This window comes from Pipra filicauda, unplaced genomic scaffold (genome assembly GCF_003945595.2).
Source record: "Pipra filicauda isolate LSUMZ 115617 unplaced genomic scaffold, ASM394559v2 scaffold39_size4671491_pilon, whole genome shotgun sequence".
Taxonomy (NCBI): Eukaryota; Metazoa; Chordata; class Aves; order Passeriformes; family Pipridae; genus Pipra; species Pipra filicauda.
In genome coordinates, this window is record NW_024104531.1 from 2,950,500 (window position 1) to 2,974,127 (window position 23,628).

The window sequence follows — 23,628 nt, forward strand, 5'->3', positions numbered from 1 at the left end:
TCTTGCTACAATTTATTGGAAGAAGAATGGAAGTGAGACTTAGCAGTTATAAGTGTATTCTCCCATATGTTGGCATTACTACGAAAATCCCTGAAGACAATTTCTGGGTAGTTAATTACCCTGAAGTGTTTGTTGCTGTTCTGTAGTCTCAATTGGAAGCCAGTAATGAGGGCTGTGACTCTTTGTTTCTTTCAGACAACCAGTCTCTGGCCAGTTTCCCAATCTGTTATCAATTTTAAGCTTTACAGTTTTGAGCTTTTTAAAAAATAAATAGTTTTAAACATTTTTATACAAATAGTGTATAAACTTTTTTTTGGTAAAACCTTTTTTTGCTGAAATGATAAAACCCAAAGCAGTGAAATGACCAAATGTTGGCATTTAAAGTGTTTCTGTGAATTTCTTTTTGTTCCTGTTGTTTCTATGGAGTAGTCACTGTTGCTATGTATTTTTTCTCTCTGTGGTTGCCAGAACATGACTAGCTGGGTCAACATGCTCATAGTGTTAGTGGGGAGTAACATGATTGCTTCTTGATTAGAGGAGGTATTTTAGAAACAGATTTCAGAGATAGAAAAATCCCTATAATATTTAAATTTCCCTAGCAATGGTATAATCATGAGTAATTAACTAAACAAGCCACAGTTAATTGTGATGAGTTAACAACCTTTATATTGGAAAAAGAAGGCAGGGATGGAAGTAAATCTACATGGCATTTGATTATGTGGTGTCCTGAGCTTTGCTGCTACTCAGTGTACACTTATGCATATCAATCTAAAATCTCTAGAGCAATGAAGCAGTGATCCTTTAATTATTTTAATCAATATTATGCACTCAGACAGCTAAAGTAGTTACCTGTGATAGCTGAATAAACTTGACTAAAAGAACCTCCTTTTAGTCTGTGTTCTCATAGGTGCACTCAGATGGATGCACTTCCACCTAAAGGGCATGCAGATGCCTGACAGCAAGCTTTTGGGAAATATTTTGAGTAGTGAATATTCTAACAGTTAATGGGCTGTTTTTCAAAGATGTGAGCTTCTTGTCCCACTTTTTGTGTTATATTTGACTACTGAATTTTGGACACATGTTGCCTTTATAATTCTGAGAAATGTTAAATGTAACTTATAAACTAGCAAAACAGAAATATTGTGTTACTTATTTTTTTGTACAAGTTTTCTTCACAGGTTGCAAGATTTCCAAGTCAGTCAGACCCCACAGCCTTGGAGTTTAGAATGTGCTCGATCATGAAACTGTATTTTGTCATCTTGAATATCATGTTGACAGAGAAAATGCCTTAAGAAAATTCCTAATGTAACCAAGACAGAATCTGGTACAGAGATGAAGAAGCTAGAGGAGCTGATTTGCACCACTGAGGGCTGCTGTGGCTAAATTCTGCCACCCACACGGGCACAGCTTCGGTCCAGTGAAAGCTCAGGGATGCCAAGAATTTCCTGCAGCAGAAAGAATTCACACTTCCCGCATTCATTTGAATGATTTACCTCTGAATTACTAGAAATCACCATTTCTGAATAGAAGACATAAAATAAAAATGTAGTACCTCAGACCAGGAAGGAGAGCTTGAAAGTTAAGCATGTCAGGGAAGACAGTGCTCATAGCCCAGACAGTTTTAGTTATACATCAGGATGAAAACTCAGCTGTTTGCACAAAGTCAGAGTTTTAGAATAGAAATGACTGTATAAGATCAACTAGGAATAACATGGTAGTGGAGTATCAGCAAAGGAATTGAAACAAATGCTCACTGCCAGCCTTGCCAGTGTGCCATCCTGTGCCAAATGTATAATAAACTCCTAGCAACACAGTGGTCACATTGTACTGAGATCATGGGCATCTGAGGGTCCTTATTAAACTGTGAATACTCCATATCCGCTATTTATTGTACCACATTTGCTTTAGGCTTAGAAGCTCATTAAAAAGCTACAATGTGACCTTTAGAATTTTGAGAGGTATAATTTGCTACATAACTTCAATATTTTGATAGTTTTTCTCAAATGAGTTCTAAGCTTGGAAGAAACTGTAATATGGACAAGCCTGCTATCATGATGAATGTTAAAAAATGTGTTGCCAGAAGCAGGTTTAAAAATGTGCTATAGTTTTACAGACCCAGTAAATACACATAGCTCCTAGCCCCTAGCTTCTGTAAACCGAGAGATTGCAGAAAACTTGTTAGTAAAATCTATCGAGATACAGCTTAACTGAAATCCCATTTAAAATGAGACCCTCACTATGGATTCTAATAGGAATAATTGGACAAACTGTGAAAAGAAGTGTATATACACTAGCTGTGGAGGCACCTCAGCATTAATCAGAAAAATCTGAAACTACTGTCAAGGCACGATCATACTTTGATGAAGTGTGCTTCAGAAAATACTTGAAAAGAATAGAAATGCACAAACCACAAAAGAAATCCTGAACTGACAATATAGAAGCTATAGTAAGGTCAGCAAAAATCTACTGTTACCTATAATGTTACCTTTTGGAAACAGAAGTGTCCTGGTAAGAATGAAAATGGCAAATTTATGGGCCTTTATTGGAGACTCACATACCATTTTTGATGACAAAAAGATTATTTGCTTTACACAATGTCCCTGCTCATGGTTGACACAGCCACCCTTCATATATCTGGTTTATGATTTAATCTATTGACCACTTCTGTACTACTTTTTGCTAGCAATATCGCCATATCTGATTTAGTGCTGAACACAGATTTTTTTCCTTTCCCGACCCCACCCCAACATTATGAGGCATCATAATCTGTGACTTCATGTGCTACATGTTATTTCATACCCTTTGTGTCCTTGCCTGCTGATGAGATTCTACTCCTGCTTCTCTTCTATGAACTATGGATATTTCATGTCCACCTAACAAGAACACATTTATGAGATCACATGAACACTGGTAGAAACACTTGTCTTCATTAAAATTTCTCTTTTTTATGAAAAATAGAAGGACAAATTGGGAAAAGAAATTGGTATGGAGAGATCATTAGAAGCAGCTTTTAAGGGAAAGAAAAAGCATCAAATTCCAGTTTCACAGACATTCAGTTTTCTTGCTAATGTATCCTCATGTTGAGAATGTGACTTAAGAGATCACTGATGATATTTATGGTAAGATGGTAAATGATAAAAAGCTGCTGGGCAAAACTAGTCTAAAATTAAGTTAATGAATTGGTTCATTTGGATCAACAAAATTTTGACCTTTGAGCTGAGAGACAGAAGAGTAAAGGACCTGCTGTGAGCTGAAGATTCAGTACAGTCATACGATCAGTTTAATAACTCCATCTTTAAACTTAAAAAACATAAAGAACTCCTAAACTGTTGGTAGGGTCAGTGTTTGGTAGCAAATGTTTTACAAAATTATTATCACTTGGGGCTCCCTTTACTTAGATTTTACAGAGCTGAAATTATAGTAGCTGAAGATTAAGTCACTACTGTGTTTAAACTTAAAAAATTTTAAATAAACAGGTTATTTTTCTCTCTGTTAAGGGTCAGAATAAGAAAAATAAATTGTCTTGTGAGGGTCTTTATAGTGGAAGTAAGTTGAAGGGATATTTTGACAAGACTGCTACTGCAGAAGTAGCGTTATGACTAAGAGATGACAACATGGAGGGAAGCCAGGAGATAAAGTCATTTTGGATAGAGACATGACTAGCACGTCCTCTTGTCTGAACTAAGGTGCACATATTCCTCATGACTAGAGAGAAATCTGAGTGCTAAGGTTGTAAGCAAATGAAGTTTTAATTTCAACTGATTCTGTAAGTTTGTGGATGTTCTCTTCATCTTAACTTGTCTCACTGAAACAGAATAGAAAAAGAGACAGGGCAAAAGGTATATACTGTGAATCTGCTCCTGAAACTTCATAGTGTCATTTAACATAAAATTTGTGTCTATTTATATTAGGAAGACTTACCAGACAGGAGCAGTGCCTGAGGAATCAGAACATCTTTTGTTGTTCCTGAAAACTTTTCCCTGTGAAGTCCTTGTGCAGTTCGAGGGGAAGAGGTATGCAGTTCCTCCTATTGATAAAGACATTGTGTGTACATTTTATTCTTTCTATCTTAAAATGTCACAGGGAGTGAAGCGTGTGGGAAAAGATACCAGTAAGCTTGTGTTGTAATGCTGCACTTTAACATCACATAGTGAAACTATCAGTGTATAGCTTTCCTCCCTACTTCACTTCAATTCTTTTGGCATATTTGAGAAATAGAGCTGCTGGACTTTTCCCCTTGGAAGTATCTATTTTTTGGAAAAGTGTGAAAAGAAGTATGAAGTCTTTCTTAAAAGACACGGTATAATTTTTAGTATAATCTTTTTCCCTATTGAGATTACTAAAGGATTATTAACGTTTCCTTTCTATCACAGGTCACGTAGACTAGTTTATCAGGGACTAGAGACAATATGGGAACTTCTAGCATTCTGAAATTTCAGCAATGAACAAAAATGAAAATATCTGTTTGTTCCCTATCCACTCATCCTATCTGTAATATTACTTTGCAGTTAAGAAATACCTCCCTCTCTAGCACAGTTTCCCATCCTCCACTGTCTGGAAGATGGAGAAATCATGAGGGTTGCACTGATAGCCAGAGGGGCTATACATCTATAGTTTCAATATCCCATGCAAAGGTTTTCAGCATATCATTGTAGTGTATTTCCTTCCAGAGAGGGAGTAATACTTTCTGTGTTTTATTTTGCTAACAATTTGTGGAACCATTTGAAACCTTCTGGAGACAAATATGTTCTTTTCTTAGAAGTTGTCCCACTGTCCTGAAGTATGGTAGTGGGAAATGAAATGTTAAGAAACTTCCTGCAGCACCAACAGAGCACAAGTGTGTCTTTGGATCTATGTTACTTGGAATCCTATTCAACTTTTATTACATGAAAATGAGATTGCCTCCAGTTACCTGAATGTATCGTTGGTAGACAGAAATGCTAATTACATTGATGTGATGTGTGATAACAGGATTGACTACTTTTGCTTTTTTTCTGAAGGGACTGCTGAAAGTGTAACGTGATTGTCCTGAACTGTGCTTTACATCCTGTGCTTTACAACCATAACAACCATATTTTTCATAAATCTATAGGTTTGTTTTCATCAGTTTAGAGATTCACTCATTCTTTAGATATTGTTTAGATGGAAAACAATGCAATGAGCACTTACGGACAACATATTGGATGAAGAAGCAAGAGGAAGAAAGAAAGATAAGACCAGCTTCTATTCAACTTAAATACATTTCATTTAAGAAATCCACAGAGGACAAAATTTTTACTGAAGGTATAGATTAAAAATCTATGTAAATTTAGTGGTCAACTCAAAAATAATGGAGACTTTTTTATGGATAATGAGAATAATGCTTACCAGTACAGTTTTCATAAGTCTCTTAAAATATGAGTTGTAGTATTGATATTTTTTCGTCAGGTTTTATTTCTTTTTGTTTGGTTCTAAAACCATAAAGAATCTGGCCAAGAGCAATCATGCAGAACAATCTGTGTATTTCAGGTAAATTTTTGTTGTTTTTCAGGTAGCCTTTGAATGTATAAAATAAAATGTAGATATGACTGTAAATTTAAAATCAAGGTTTATTTGACAAAATCAGTACACAAGGATTTGCTTTATGGTGAATGGTAATATCTAACCTCTGTAAACACCATAGTCTTTGCTAGAAAATACACTTCTTTATGATTAGACTTCTATTGTGCATGACTTCCTACTGAGTGATACATTTCTCAGACGATGACATTTTAACATTAGTTGGTGGTTGGGTTTTCCAGGATTCTGTGGGAAGTGCAGAAGTCTCAGTAATGAGTGTATATAGTGATGAGTACATTCACTTTCTAGGTGCCAGACTGGCAGAAGCTTGTATATAGATATTTCTTGCTTAGTCTGGGAAAATGCAATGTTCAAAATGGTAGTATGAGTAGGCAAGGGGAAATGTAGACAGTCTGACAGGTTTCGAATCAGACGGACTTGAGTCTCTGGAAGGAAAAGTAGTGTGGAATGTCAGGATTTTGATTATTGGGATGCCAGTAATAGCCCTGTTTAATTGAATGGCCAAACAGGAGTATATGTATTATGAAAGAAAACTGTTTGTTGAAGAGATGGGAAGTTTTAAAGCAAGTTGGAATACTATGCAAATTGAAGACCCTGCACAAGACTGTGAAGAAAAATATTTGGTGTTTATGGCTGTTTTTCGCCCAAGTGAGTCCTGTTGCAGTGAAGGACTGTTGAGAGGCCAGAGGAATGGAGCAAATAAAACAAAGACTTAACGAAATATTATCTTTAAGAAACTTTAAGTGGTTTTTAACTAAGTAGTCCTTCAGAAGGCATTATCCTCAATAGGAATACACCAGAATGTCAAGCCCAGAGTTTGAGTACTACTTCCTTAATTATGAGTTGTTTCATTTAAAACAAAATGCTTAATTATCTGAAGGAAAATGTCCCATCATTTAGTTAATACTGATAGGATGCTTCATAAATCCATTGAAGCAATGTTTTCTAAGGAAGGGAATTAATTATTGTCCTTTTATTTAAAAATATTTCCATGATCAAAAAAATGCTAAACCTAACTGTGCTTGAAAAAGATGTATTTGAATAATAGTAGAGAAGATTATAATATGTGATGAATATGAAAGCGGTTTGACAAAAAGGTCTCTGAATTGATAAATTTCAGGCTGATGCTGATTTGTTTTCTTCATTTCCACTTGTCCTTGAAAAATATGAAGTTTCGGTATTAATTTATCATCTAGTTTTTTTCCAGTTGATTAAGTCATAACAACTTTGGGTCCTACTGGTGCATTATTTAGACTCTCTGTAAATAAGAAATTCATCTCACTTGAGGGCTTCTCCTGGTTTAGGAAATGGATAGTGACAGAAACGGTACAGTGTATCAAAGCACAAGATTTTAATCAAAACTGTGATGCTGATGATATCTAGACAGGGTATAGTTTTACTGTGTGTTGGGATGATTAACTTTTGGTTGTATGTCACACAATAAAAGTGGTTCCTTAAAGAGTCATAATAGCAGGATGGTTTAGTTCCCCCAGTCAAAGGTTTCACTGCTGTAAGCTTGGGGAAAGACAGTAAGAGTTTGAAGATAGAGCTTGTTGCTCCAATAAGGCTGGATTTAAAAGCTTCTCCTATTTAGGCACTTATTCCTGTCTCCATACCTTGCTACTATCAGTGCATGCATGGTATAAATGCTTCACAGCGTTCTCCATCTTGACAGTAATCTTTTGGCTGTATCTTTTGGAGATCTACTGCAAAAGAGAAACACAAATTAAACTTTTTTTTTTTTTTTAATAGAGATAGTAGTAATAACTGTAGAATAAGACATTTATGCCTGGCATAGGGGTAAAGTGCAGAGATATACAGGCCTGCCATGATAGCAGAGACCTTAAAAATGCAGTATGGAGGAGTACAGAGAGGTGATGATAAGACATGGAGCATAGATTGGCACTGCTTATGGCTAAAAAACCAGTGGTTAGCTAAAACAATGCAGACTTGCAGCTGGACAAAACATCTTTGAAGGGTGACAAAGAGAACAAAGAAATAGCATCTAACAGGTATAAAATGAAGTTATTAAGACTGGAAGATGGAATTTCAGACCAGTAAAGAAAAAGATGTAAAAAGTCTTAATAAACATGTAAAAGTGTCCCTAAATGGATTCTAGGTGAAGAAGAAGTCATCATATTAAGGTAAGAGATCAAAATGATATTATAACCTGTGAAGTATACCAGATGTTGACATCTTGCCACACACTCCCTAGTTCCCACCAGCTTGAGGAGCCAGAGGAGCAGGGGAAAGGTAAGCATAACACTAGGAAAGGAGTGGAAACTCTAAGGGCTGTGTGTGCAACAATCTCAATCAAGTGATTTTTGAAGTTATGACAGTGGGCTATTGTATTTAACTGTGTGGCGACACTGATTACATACAAGTCTGATTTAGTACAGCAAACTGCTGGAAAGAAAAAACAGCATGAAGGAAACAAACAACCCTGTTCCTCAAGAAGGCTTTGGTTTGAGCAGGATTCTACATATAGGGGTAAAAATTCCATTTTCTCTTAATTTTGGTCCTATTGTCTTTTGTACTGTAAATTGTTCAATACTGTCACTGACTGCTTATCCACTTTTGAGTGTGAGTGAAGATGACTGCTAAAACTCACTTTCATTGTTCTTCAATGGAATGGAATCCTTTTTCAGCACAGTTAAGTGCTCTTAAGTGAGTAAAAATATCTTGAAGTACTTGTAAAAGGCAGCAGTTTCTGGCTGCTCCTCACTTCCAAACACTGTGGAAACACTCTGGTATCTGCACAGTAGCAACAGCCTCACTTTTTGTGAGATGGTGCTTCATAACTTCCAAGACCTTATGCTAATGTGTTATTAAACATGAGGAAGAAATGAATGGATTTTTTTTATTTGATTTTTAAAAATGCTTGTATGTTTCAGATTACAGACACAATATAATCTCCAGAAGAGTGTCGCCTCAAGCAATAAACCCCAAAAACTTAGTTTAAATGTCTTGGGTGATATGAACGCCAGTAATTTCTTTACTATGTAATTCTCTATGTATATTCATTCGTTAATGGACTTGCCATTAATTATAACAAGAGTAACATTCTGAATGCTGAAAGGTACAAATATTTTAGAAAGTTTTTTAAAAATTAAAAAATGTAAACATTCAGTGGTCAGAAGTATTGTTTCTTCAGTGAAACATATACTTGAAATTAGTCCATATAAAAGATAACATTTTGAGATCATAAATTAGTCTATGTTTTTCAGGACAGGGGGCTTGTTTAATGTGACTACATCCTAGTATATGCAGCTGGATAAAATGATCTAGCAGAATTTAAATTACCAAGCATATTTACAATAAAAGTAGTCAATTTTCACATATTGCTTCAAGAGTTTAAATGTTTAAACTCTGTATTTCAGTCAGTTATTAAAGACAATAACTTCAATATAGTTTCTTCCCTTTAAAACAACGCAAAGAGCCCAAACCACCAAACTTAATTGATTGATAAGTCCTTAGTGAAACTAAAGTACTGTCTCTAAAATCAAACACATTCCCATCTTTCTGCAGAGTTTTGGATTTGTCTGTTTCATTTAGAACAAATATTTCATGGCATAAATAGTTCACTGTGTTCACCAGGAACTCAGTTTTACTTGTTAGGGTCTGGTTGAGAGTAAGTCACAGCAAAGTAAACTACCGGGAGAAGAAATATTTCTAAAGGAAGGATCTAACATTATGTCCTCTAAACTTAAAACTAGTTTTCTTTGCAGTGGTGAGGTCTGGATCCCTTTCCCCCCATGGCGTGGGGTGGCCCAGTTCTAGTTCCATTTCCATCTGAGGAACCATTCTGACGTCTTGAAGGATAGGGAAAGGGAACTCCAGCACCAGGGGTTTCTTCAGGCCCTGAGCTTGGAGGGGAGAGGTGCCCTCCCTTTCTCTCCCCACCCACGTGGTTCCACGGCTGGCACAGAGACAGCACACCGGGGTGGAGAGGAGGCAAGAGAGAGTTTATTGTTGGGGGGTTACATTTATAGGGTTAGGAGGATTCACAGAGTAACCAATTACAGATTGCAGGAAGGGGTTAACAACCAATAGGAAGGGGTTAAAAGGGGCCAATGAGAACACCTCAGGATATCTTCTCAGGACATTCTTGCATGGGATAACACTTGTCGTGGGGGGTGTTGGGAAGAAGAAGCATGTGTTTGCAAAGAGACCACCAAAAACCATTTTGAAACATGTTTAAACAAGTTTCTCATCAGATTTACCGCTACAGTGAGGTTTTGTGTTCACGTGAGGAAACATCTGAATGGATTTTATAAGGTATGATGTTCAGGTGCTTGCTTGTGCCTGCGGTACAATGTGCTATGAAGTGGAACAAGAGTCAGTGGAACAAGACACAGTGCTTAAAATAGGTAAGGAATGACAGCCAGACTAACACGTATACATTAGCCAAGGCTCTTACATGTATGCATTTGATATCTTCTGGAGAAAAAAAGCTTTTACTCTATGTCTTTGCATCATTCTAGTGTTTACAACCTTAACATTCAAAATCATGAGATGCAAGGATTTGGACTGGTTAGTTTTGGACCTTTATTCTCAAGTTCTGTGGTAAACAACAGCAGTGGACAGTAAGCATACATGGGTTTTCCTGATGGACTCACCACTACAGATGGATTATTAATCTACTATGAATGCATAATCCTTCTTTCTTTTCCAGACTGCATAGCCAAACATTCATGTAAACAACTGACTAGAGTTTATATTGGTTGGTTTAGAAAGCAGGATACGAGTCCTCAGTGAAGAAAGGTATTTCCTTCCTGGACTAAGATTACATCAGGCATTTCTGTACCTTGTTTTTATTTGTGTGCTAAATAATTCTGAATATCTTCTAAATTCTGATCCCACCTTTTTTCTTCGCTTACCTTGTTTAGCTAATGAGTTCCTTGGAGAGTGAGTCAAACGTTAGCACCAAACAAAAGACAGGGTGAAAAATCATTAGTCACTGTAATGTCAGCAGATACTGATGACAAATTCTGTTGATGACCCATCTGGAAAAGTAAATTATGGTATATTCTACTAAATAAGTTTGTGGTGGGGTAGAGTCAATTTCTTTGAGTGGCTAGTATGGGGCTGTGTTTTGGATTTGTGCTGAACACAGTTATAATAATATAGAGATGTTTCTGTTATTGCTGAGCAGTGCTTACACAGAGCCCAGGCCTTTTCTGCTTTTTGTAGTGCCACACCAGTGAGAGGGCTGGGGCTGCAAGAGAAATTGGGAGGAGACACAACCAGGACAGGTGACTCCAACTGACCTAAGGGATATTCCATACCATATGACATCATGCATTTTGGTTTGATGACGTTTGTCTTCCGAAATCACCATTACATCTGATGGGGCCCTGCTCTCCTGGACGTGGCTGAACACCTTCCTGCTCATGGAAAATAGGGAATTAATTCCTTTTCTCGTTTTGCTTGTGTGTGTGGCTTTTGTTTTTCCTATTAATTTGCCTTTATCTTAACCCATGCATTTTCTAACTTTCACCCTTTTGATTCTTTCCCCAATCCTTCTGATGGGGGAGTGGACGAGTGGCCGCATGGTGGTTGGTTGCTAGCTGGGGTTAAACTACAACAACATTTCACTGATGAAGTGGAACCATCTGCACACCTGTATATACATGAAGTCACCATAACATAGAGTAGGTAAAATTAGGGGAATTAATTCCAAAATTCATATGGGATAATTAGAAATTTTTTATGACTCATAAATGAGCAGCAAGGGGAAAGCAAGGATCATCTCATTTGGTGAGCATAGGGAAAATTTTAATTAAAACAATAAACTTTATAGTATAGATTGGAGATAGCACTTTAATATACCGCTAATACCTAAGTGTGAAGGCTGCACAATAATTTAAAGGTGGCAGTTTCGATTTAGTATAACTCCTTGCACAAAGAGATAGTGAAGAGAGTAATCAATTTTCTAGTGCTGAGGGTTACCAAACAAGGCTGAAGTGACAGCAAAAGGCAATGAATACACAGTGGGAAAGGCAAGTTTGCAAATTTAAGGGCTTGGTTGCAAGAGCAACAAACTAGGTGAGTAATGGTGTGTGCAGTAACGAAAATCAGATGCTGCTGTCATATGCCTCTTGCTGTTTGTGCCACTGAACACTGATACAAATGCTGAGTGTTTATTTGTAATGATGGCCTCAATTGTCACAAGGAGGAAGGGAAGGTTTGGTATAGTTACACTGCTCATTCTGTATAACGTGTGCATTAAGCTATCATGAAAATCACTAATTATTAATTCAGGAGTGAGATAGGGATTTTAAAAAGCTGGTGATTAGTGCTGTGAATGAACATCAAATGCCATGTGTGGTTGATTAGGTGCCATGTATGTGAGTGGCTACATGAGCGGTTATATTAAAAAGGTTGGAAATAGCTTCATAAATTCCTTTTTCAGTACAAAGTTGGTGAAAGTATGCAATTTGTTTTGTAGACTAATCACGGAAAAACGTTCATTGGAGTAGTAGCAAAAAAACCCGGCTTAATCTTGCTTACATTTCCCTGATGTAGCAGAAAGTAAGTGAAGGGTGAGAGAAAGACTGAAAAATTGTGTGCACTTTAAATAAAGGCAGAGTTTGAGGAAATAGTTCTCACAAGTTGACTTTGCTCTTCCGTAGCCTGCTGTTCATCCTCATATATTGATACTTTGATTTCATCAGAGTTGGCCTCTATTTACTTGTCTTTTGCAAGGTTTCATCTTTTCTCTTTTCAGCATCAGTAGATTATGAAGAAACCAGTATGAATGAGGTAAAAGCAGATGGCATGTAGTTATTTCTAGGACAGACATAGTTACGTGGTAGAGATTCTGAAGAAGTGAAGTGTATTTTAAAAGCTTACTGCATCAATGAGGAGCTGTTAAATGAGGGTCTGTATGCTTTAGTCTTACCAGTGGCTGCTGCTGTTACCCCTGAAGATGGGTGTGGCTGATTTTCTGATGATTTGTGCTGTGAAGATTTAGAGGCAAAGTATGGAGGCTCATATGGCTCCGAGAGCTGCATCAATTCAGATGGACAGGGGTATAATAAGTTATAATTAGAAAGAGCAACCAACAATAAAGAATGAGCATCTTCATTCAGTAGTAATAAAAAATGGAAAGGCATGCTATGTATTGAAGAAATTGCTTACAGAGCTTTAACAGGCACAGGTATCGTCTATTGAGTCATGTGGAGCTCCATTTCAAGATTCATTAACCTCAGAGCTTACATATATCTAGTTCAACAAGCTAACCTAAGTGGGTGAAATCCCTCTATAAGCATTAAACTCCTGATTTAACATTTCTGCTCATAGCGCAGGTGCATGTTCACACATCCAGAACATCCAGACTGACTGCTTTAAATAGCCTATCTTTCGATCAGAAGTTAAGAAATTCTGCCTCTGTCATTTGGTTGTATTGTAAAAGCTAAAGAGAAGTACTTCTGTCGGTATTAAGGGTGTCATGTATTTGACTGTGGTGGAGATTATCCTCTTATATTACTTCTACACACTATTGCAGAAGAAAAGTAGCTTTAGCTTAGGCTTAAGCAAAAATCTTTCATTCCCCCAAAGAACAGAGTATATGTTTAGGTAAACCTTTAAAAATGAAATATTGACTCTTTATGGTTCTCGTGTAACACCAAAAATGAGGCATATGTATTTAAAATGAAATGCAAACACTAGAGTTAAAAATAAAAAGAAGTTATGATTCCCTAATAGGCTGTCTATAAACATAAAAGAAATGGGCAGTAATAAATATTTTTAAATAACAATAAACAATTAAAGAAAAAGGTCTGTGCTTTGCACTATTTCTCGAAGTTATATTAGCTCTTCAGATTGCTGTCTTTGTCAAAATATTGCTTTTATTCATATACAGATGTGGGCATCTCAGAACATGTGTCCAAAAAAAAGAGTACAGTGATTGGATAAAGCTAAATCTAGTGAAGCAATTCCAATTTGCTGTCAGCTGGATCACCATTGCTTACAGCAATGCAGCTAACTTCTGAAGGTCTGAACCACCACTGTGCTTGACCTGGCTGATCTGCATGCAAAGCTCATACAGAGCAGCATTAAAATTTCCGTGGCAGAGCTGCTGGACTTTTTGTGTGCTCAGTGTATCCCATTTAGCACAACTGGAGCCTGGAAAAGGAAGGAACAGAAAAGAAAAGGGAACAAAAACCAGAGAAGGCGATACTGAGTGAAGCCCTCTCCTCCATCCTGATGATTGTGTCCATGGAGGCCTTGCTGTAAAGCTGGAAACCCCATTCCTGGCTGGTGCTCCAGTGGCAGGTGAGGGGTGGGGGCACCACTCTTCCTCATGCCCTGCTCCCAGATCACATCCTGGAGAAGGAGGATGAGCTGAACTCCCATTCCTGGCCCTCTGCTCCCATGGCATAAACCCCTCCATCACTGTCCTACCTCCAGCACATAGCTCACCTGAAGACTCTTTTCCATCCCAGTTTTTCTCTTGTGCCTTTCCTTTCCATTTTTTTTTAATAGGTTGAAGGTCCTGAACTTGCTTGATTTTTTTTTTTTTTATCACCACTGATAATAATACCAAAAGTAAGTCAAATTTTTAAAATGGTAAACAAAGCAAGAGTATAAACTGAATCCAGGCAGATGTAGATGGGTAATGACTGTTGGTTAATTTTCTGAGGCTGACATTCAAGAAGTCTGACTTATTGTGTATTAACAGCAAGAGACTTTAATCTTGCCTGGGCTCAAAGAGAAGCTGCATTCACAGTGCCAAAGTATATGGTTCTGGGCTGAGATAGCATGAACTGGCATTGTGATCCAAATATCCAACTTTTGCATGACAAAAGATCTTGAATCTGTTTTGAAATCATATTTATCAATGGAATATTTGAAGTAGTTTCTATGACTCTGTACTGCTAAAAATAGCTTTCTACCTTATAATTTTTTTTGTTCAACTTTGACAAAGTTTCTCCTTTCAGGAAGCTGTGGGAAAACTGGTGTAGTGGGTTTCTGTGGCTAGGTTTTGGTAGCAGGGGGGGCTACAGGGGTGGCTTCTGTTAGAAGCTGCTAGAAGCTTCCCCTGTTTGGTGGAGCCAATGCCAGCTGGCTCCAGGATGGACTTCCTGTCGCTGGACTAGGCCAAGCCAATTAGGAGTAATAGTAATGTCTCAGTGATAACATATTTAAGAACAGAAGATTGTCGTGCAGAGGAAAATTCCAGCCAGAGAAGAGCAGAGTAAGAACATGGGAACAACAAGATAGACAACAAGGTCAGGGCAGAAGGAGGGGCAGGAGGTGCTCCAGGTGCCAGAACTGAGGCCCTGCAGCCCGTGGTGCAGACCATGGTGGAGCAGCTGTGCCCCTACAGCCCATTGAGGACCATCGGGGTGCAGAGACCCACCTGCAGCCCATGGAGAAGCCCATGCTGGATCATGTGGATGCATGAAGGAGGCTGTGACCCTGTGGGAGGCCCAAGATGAAGCAGGGTCCTGCCTGTGGAGAAAGGAGACCACACTGGAGCAGGTTTTTTTGCTGGGTAGGACTTGTGGCCCCTGTGGGGGACCCATACCAGTACAGCTCATTCATGAAGGACAGCACCCCATGGAAAAGTGACACATGGAACAGCATTTTGGGAAAAACTGTTGCCTGTGGGATGAACTGATGCCGGAGAGATTCGTGAAGGGCTGTCTCCTGTGGGAGGGACCCCAGGGGAAAGAGGGTAAGGACTCCTCTCTCTGAGAAGCAGCAGAAACAACAACTGACCATAACCTCCATTCCCTGTCTCCCTCTACCACTGGGGAAAAGGACGTAGAACTTGGAAGGAATAAGGGGTGAGGAGAAAGTGTTTTTAAGATTATTTTGCTTTACACTCTTTTTTGCTCTGATCCTGTAAGTAATAAATTTCATTAATATCCCCACTTGAGTCTGTTTTGCCTGTGATGGTGATCAGTAAGTGACCTCTCCCACCTGTTATCTCTACTCATGAATCCTTTGCTGGTTTCTTTCTCTTCTCTGTCCAGTTGCAGAGGGGAGGGAGGGATTGGATTTAGTGGGTACCTGGCGTCCAGCCAGGGTCAAACCACTACAACTAGGAGAGTGTTAATGAACTGTAAAAATTTAAAACATCCCAGTGCATTTATAATCCTGACTGCCAGGCCCTGTCATGACCTGGCAAGCCCCTGGCATTCCCAGTCCCAGGCAGCTACAGACCCTGCAGGGCTTTGGCACTGGGAAACCTAGGGTAAATCCATGCTAGCATAGACGAGCCCTTGACCAAGAAGGCAATGGTGTGGAGTTCAAGCTGCTCGCTAGTAGCGCAGCTTCTGCACCAGGCCATCTTAAATTCAGTAGATTTAAGTGGTTGTGTTCACTTGTATTAGCAGACACAAGCCCTTTGAGTGTTTTGAACTTCAACTTTTCCCCCTCGCTGATAATTCAGTAAGTCAGGTCACAGTTCTCTGTTAAAATCAGGCTGCATTTAATCTGAGGATGAGAAATCTCAGTGTGCATTTGATTGCATAACCGTAACCAAGAAAAGCACCATATTTGCATGCAGATGTTGCCTAATCACAGACTTGGGATAATGGATCATAACTTGCACTGTAGTGTTGTGGGTTGGTTTTTTGTATGTGTTTTAAACTTCACATCACTTTGTACTAGGAATTTACATTTTTATTAGCATTATTTGATTTTGACACTATTTAAAAGAAAGTACTTGCAGGTTATGAGTAACAAGGCTGAGGAAAACTGAATTCATATTATATTCCTCTGAGACTATATTGGGAGAGATTTTGCTGAATGTGAAGAAAAGTCATTTCACATAGTAAAGCTGGCATCAAGCCCAGTTTCTTTATGGAGGTAAGATAAATGAAAATCAAGGTAGAGATATATTTATTTGATCATATACCTTTTTTTCTCTATATCAGCTACTAAATAAAGTTATTAAAGATAATTCCAGTCCCTTTCCCAAACTAGATTTTACTTGAAGAAAAAGTGATCTGCGCTCCTGGGAGCAATTTGCTATTCTAAAATGGCTTTCTCTGAAGTGTTTATTGAAATGGAGAAATTATTCCCCATATTCTCTCCATTTGGAATGGAAAGCTACTCTAATACAGCAAATGACCCAAGGAAATGAAGAGTGCAGAGCAAAAAAGTTTTTGATGAAAGCGTGGGAGAGACAGACTCAGGAAACAGACAGTAAAACCATTCGAGGAAATGGGAACATGAAGTACAAGTGTATGAAGAGATAGTGATGACCACAGTTTTCATTGGCAGTGTTATGATGACAATTAGAAAAGTTCTTTAGGCAAGTGACATGCCACACTTTTAACACTTTAATGTTGACCTTCTTGGAGAAAGTGTTTGGTTCTTCCACTTCTATAGAAGCTTAACTGTGGGGGAGTGAGGCTTGAATTCTGCTCGGTGAGTTCAGGAGGTAGCAGGCCTCTCATGCTCAGCTGGCTACTGCTGTTTGAGCTCTGTTTATCACCCTCTGGCTATGGTTGTGCCTAGCTAGCTGCTCGGACAGCCTTTACAGCCATATTCTTTAGGTATTCTGTGTTAGTAACACCTCCTGTACTGTACTAGATCACTTACAATCCCTAATAATCTGCCCCCACTAAAGAAAACACCACTTGAAAGAAACCTCAGCTCCCCCAAATCATCTCTTAAACAGACTGCTTTTCAGTTTGACTTTTTGTCTTCCGTGCCTGCAACCCATGCTATAGATTAGGGCAAATATTAACCTCAGGTATGTTTGGGCATACTTAATTGGCTCAGATGATCACATATCTTTAAAATTATAGATAATAGTGACAATTTCCTTTTAATTTAATTTGTTAGAACTGAAATTCCTTCAAACGTTGTGAACAAAAGTCTAATTTCGTGTTTCAGACCTACTCGTTAGTGTTATTTCTTTTCCTTTCATGACATCATGACTACCTTAATTGATTTTTTTCTCTCCTTCCCTGGGACTCTGTATGGGACTGCTTTTTCTCTCCTGGGCTTCTGTTAACATGCTTATATATGACATTTTTGAATGTTTCTCAGGAAAATAAAGAAGGCTGTTTCTAAACTTTCAAGAAGATCGGGATGTAGCAATGGATGTTTATAAGTTATGATCATCATTTTTAGGAGAGGATCATATCTTATTGGGGAAAAAAGTTTGAAAAGGAAAACAAAAAGATAAGGAGATAGGCAAAAGTTTGTTTTTAGCGGTAGATTAATGAAGGTAAAAACAATTCTAGAAGTAAGGCTGAACAATGTGACATCAGACACTGGCTTTTGTTTTCATGGAAATTTAATATATTGTTCTTTGCAATTTTCCAGGGGCAAGAATGGCTTATCAATCACATTTTTTTTTTCCTGAAGAAAAACTTGACTATTTCTACCTTAACCTATTTTTTCAGTGGCAAATATTACTGAAAATGCAAGGGTTACAATTGCTATATATTTTGCCTAATGCAAAATGTAATGCAAGGAGCATGTAAGACAACTTTTAAATATTGTGCTGCTCTTGGTATGATGTTAACAATATTTAAGAGATAATAGGGCTGTTTTTTCATGTTTAAGTTCATAGACATTATGTCTGGTTAAGGTTAATGCTTTCATGATTATTTCATTGATTTAAGCATTATATGGAGAATAAACTGTGTTAGGAATGATTTCAGGTATAGAAAAAAAAGCATTGTTAAACTTGAATGGGAAAGATGTTTCTTTAGAAATGCAAAATTAATTCCCTCCTTTTTTTTCTTTTTTTTTTTTTTTCTTTTAAGTGGGAGATATCAGAATAATAGGGAAAACCCAGGGAAGGAGTTTGGAAAACTTTGCTATTTGTGGGAAATAATTAAGCCAGAAGTCATAAAAAAATTGTCATTAAACCCCCCAACTTTTTAGATTTAGACAAATTTTAATGAAATTGGGACTGCATTGATTATTGTTATGCGTCAGTGCAGCATCAATAACACATGCTTAGCTGCATATTATTCTTAAAATATAAATGGTTAATGCGGTTATTGGGGAAAATCAGGAAAATTTGAGTAACCCCAAGTGTATTTATGCACCTGTGTGTCAAGGCTCAGTGAAAGTTAGCTGAAGACAACTGTGTCCTCATGCCCTCTCTTTCAGTCAGTATCTTGTTGTTCTGTGTCACAGTGACAAATGAAAACATTTCATGGCAGCAACTGTCAAAAGCCCTCTCGTGAGCCATGCATATTCTTCCTATTTCTCCGTCAAGAGCTGCCTTGAAAAATGACTTCATATCAGTAAGCTACAACTCCATGATCAAATGGGCTAGCTGTTAGTCACTGGCTGGTGGCCATTTAGATGGGGAATAATGGGCTTTACTTATCCATTTTTCACTGAAAAAGGAAATAAGTCTCTCTTTATAGGCTACCTCATATTACAAATACAGAATATTTATCTGTGACATAAAAGCCTATTCAAACAGTGCAGTGTCAAACTTGCTATAAATGGATGTGCTGGGTGATACATAAAAAGGTGTTTCGCCTGAAGGTTCCAGCAACTTTGTCTTTCCTGGTATCCATGTTACTTAGAAAAGAAATTTATGCGCATTTATTTCTGTGAATGGTACTGCTCTTAATAAGTAGCAGCTGCCTGCAATCCAAGTGTTTTTCCTCTATTTCTTTCACCCAATCATCTGTCTCCTCTTACCTGGCTATAAAAGACCTTTATTTAATGGAAAATGAGTTGTTAACAAGCAGTGCTGTTAGGTGGGAAGTAAAAATCTGGAGTGGGGCATAAAATTCTTAAGAGAATGAAAGATGTGTGTCCAGTACTAGCGATAGTGTTAGTACTTAAAAAGCAGTCACAGATTAAACTTCCTGGGAAGTAAATTTGTAGGCTGTCGAGAGCAGGAAATAAGTACTTAATGTATAACATAAGGAAAGAAGAAAGATATCTGGAAATTATGCAATTAGTTTGTTTTTGTAATATCACTTTTTTCTCCTGGTGAATACCTAGTGAAAATCCATTTATATTGTATTTTCTTGGTGGTCACCAAAGTGAAGAGAGTAAATTATTCTAATAAATGGAGAGTAATTTGATATCAGCTGGTATTGCGGAAATTCATTAGGTCAATATTGATCATCCACTCTCAAGACTAAGAAGTTATGGAGCAGAATTAGTCCTGTCAGATTTGTCTTTCTGCTCTCCTTTACTAGTTCCTGTCCTTTGTCATGGAAAAGAGTTGAATATTCAGGGGCACGAAAGGGTTAAGATGGTTAAGGGACTGGAATATCTCTCTTATGAGGACAGGCTGCAAAAGTTGGGACTGTTCATATTCAAGAAAAAACAACTAAAAGGGAACCTGAACCTCATCAATGCATATAAATATTTGAAGGGAGGGTGTGTCAAGAGGATGAAATGAGGCTCTTTTTGGTGGTGCCAAGCAATACGACAAGTGGCAACAGGCAGAAACTGATGCACAGGAAGTTCCACCTAAACATGAGGAAGAATTCTTTACTGTGGAGTGACCTCACAATGGAACAGGTTGCCCAGAGAGGTTGATTATCAACCTTACTAGAGATATTCAAGAACCACCTGGACGCAATCCTGGGCAATGTGCTCTAGGATGGCCCTGTTTGAGCAGGGAGGTTGGACCAGATGACCCACTGTGGTCCCTCCCAACCTTTCCCATTCTGTCATTCTGTGATTTTCTGATTTTGTGATTCTGTGACTATGACTGCAATGTCTTTTTAGATTTAGGAATATAATTATAAAATAGAGAGTGGATCATTTGATAATAATACAAAATAAATCTACTAGTAGTTCTCTACCCTTCAAATTAATGTTTGGGGTTTTGTTTGTTTGTTTGTTTGCTTCCACGAGGATTTATTTGCATTGCATAGTACTTGTCAAAAGTTGATTTCTGAAAAATGAACCAAACATATCATATCTGACCTTGTTTTGATAGCAAAGATTTTGACTCAAGTCTTTGGGTTTTCAGGTCACTATTTACATCACTTTGTTATTTCTTTTCAACGGCAATGTTGGGACCTTGTTTGTGTTTGTATCATCTCACAAAGAGGTTCAACATTTATTTCATATCCCAAGGTTAACATTATCTCCTTTGTTCATATTTTATATTAACCCCCAAAGAAAAGCTGCTGCTGAATCTCGTACAGTACAGCAAGTTAGTTTCAGCCACTTTGAGATAAATTAAAAATCTGCAAACTTCAGTCTCTAATCTCTGTGAAGAATGAACACAATCATTATTACCTTTGCCTTTGGTAATGCCATAATTTAGACAGGTGTAATTTCTACAAGACTTTGCCATTCAGTATATACAAGTCTTATAATACTGTGCTAAAGCAATCTCTAAATTAACAGTAAAAACTGATCATGAAAGCCAGAATTGTAGTAGATAAGACAGCATCACCTGGAGCTCTGCCTTACATCATCAGTCTCCAGGATGGGGGTCATTACTTCAAACTGACTAAATCATCAGACCTCACAGTTCATTGTCAAGAGCCTCAGTGCCTTCATGGACACTCATGAGAAACCCTAGAGACAAAAAGCCTTGCATATTTATGCAAATTCATAAAGACAGTGCTTAGTCATGTTGCCAGGTTGAGTCCAGACAAGTGAGAAAAGAAGTCTCTGGTGGATAAATCATGGTGATACTGCAGGATGTAAAATCCTTCAGTGTTCATTCAGGCTAGAAGCGGGATTTGTGATATGAGAAATGCAATGCTGACTGACCTTGGTATTAGAGTAAAGTTAGAAAAGCTTGAAACAGGCCCTGAAGCTATATGAACTGTTTCTAAAGCCTTTTTCTTGTGTCAAAGGAGGAAACTGACTCATGTCATTTGGCCATTTCCTTCTCAGTTTTTCGAGGAGAGACATCTTTGCTTTCAGTAAAAAAAAAGGCTTGACACCTTTTGCTCACATTTAAAGTGGGGAATGGGGCACAAGGGAAGAGAAAAAAGGGAGAGGCATACAACTTGATCTTCACAACTGATAGTCAAAATTATACGTTCAATAATATTTTGACATTCCTTTACTTCAAGCTGTAGTCGTTTGTGTGTCTCAGACTCTGTGTGTTTAAATTCATATACTTGACTACATATATGCAATTTGCAGAACACATCAAAGTTTTATATAATACTGTTGTCTCGACTGATGCAGCGCAGAACTTTCACAAAGAACTTTCACTTACCAGAAGTCCCGGGAAGAAGGGAACAGTCTTACATCCATCCTTTGTATGAAATTTCCTCAGACATTTTCAGTATTGAGGCTGTTGCCTGTTTCAGTCATGCTCTTAACCACACCATTGGCTTAATTGCAAGCAGTTGAGGTCACTTGGTTTGTTCAGCCTGGAGAAGAGGAGACTGAGGGGACACCTCAGTGTGCCATGAAATGCATTGAACAAATTTTGGTCTTCAGGGTTATGTATGAAGGAGTTTTTCATTGTCTCTGCACGTGACATGAGCATATGCATTAGTTATGAAGCCTTTGTAAATCTTTATCATATGCTAATTGCAGCATGGCCCAATGTTTATTAAGAATAATTTATTTTTATTAGCTTGGAAAAACAAATGACAACCTGCTACATCAAAAATCTGAACAATTTAAATTCATTCCATTGAATTTTAGTAAAATCCCCAGCCTCAAATATTGAAAAGTCAGAGTCTGACAGCACATCATTTTAGAAATGCCTTTGTAAGGCATCTAAATTTTTGTTATCAGCTAATGAATTATCTTTTAAGCAAATGTATTATTTACTAAATTGTGAAATTACAATTCTTATTGTAGGTACTTTTAGATCTTGTCACAGGTGGCACAGAATGAATGAGAAATAACAAATACAGTAACTATTTTTAGGCAGGAGCAGTGCAGGGAAAGGAATTAGAACAACTCAGTATAAGATGACAGAACAAAGAAAAACAGAAACAGTAGCAAACATTAAATACACACAAATGTAAATTGCCTGAGACTAACTGTCATCTGATGAAATATAACTGATTGTCTGGAGGATATGAATTATTACCTGGAGGAAAAAAATGTGATAGATCTGAGTCACAAAGATTTCAATAAGTTCTATCATATGCTATCACAAGCAAAAGTATTAGTTCAAGTTCAATGACACGAAGATTGATAGGAAACTTGTTTTAGTGGGTGCAGGTGAGAAGATGTGATATCTGCTGAAAAGAGCGTGTGGCAGATTTGAATGTGACATACGAGTGGAATTCCTTAAGAACAGCAGGCTGACCATACTAGGACAAAAAGAAAATTAGAAATAAATTAATCAAACTTGTTGATTAGATAAAACTAGAAAGCACAGGTATAAAGAAAGGGGCTAGATTTTAGACATGAGGAATTGGATGGTTTTGAGGAACAGGGTATTAGAAATTGGATGAAACTAAATAGTATAAAGTCCAAGATCCTTCATATGGAGACAAGAAGACTTTTACTAGAAGTGAGATGCTTAAAATTTGGAAATAAGTCAACATGTAAAAAATCGTGTGCATTTATTCGATTATTTATTGAGTCTGAACTGTCCATCTGATCTGTGTTTGGAAAATGTAATTGTGACTCTAAGACCATCAGAAAAGTTGTTTCTAGGAGAAATGGCAAAGTGTTAATGACACTCAGTAAGTCACTGACAGGAGACCTTATCTGGAACACTGAAAAAAATTAAATTAAAATTTGCTAACTAAAATAAGTTAAAATTTGAAAAAGTTCAGGAAAGGTTTAGAGGAATGGAGAATCTGAAGATATGGTTATGGTTATGGTTATGCTCCTGTCATTTATAAATGTGGCTGTGGTAGGTACATGCCAGCTATTGTAAGTCTTAATAATATTGGCAGTAAATGTAAATGCATCTTAGAGTTCAGGATAAGAAAATAGCCCAGGTGTTAATTCAGTTTCTCAGGAAGATTTACAACACCGGCTGATCTGTATGACCATGAATAGTTTTAGTCTGGAAACTGAAAGCAGTTACCAGCTAATTGAGTGGATGGACTCATGAAATTCTTTCTGTTAAGAGAAGAAGAGGTAAATACTGTATCATTTTTAAAACTAAACTTGATCCATTAATGGAAAAAAAATTCTTATGTTTTGCCTTGATAACAAAGAATTAGA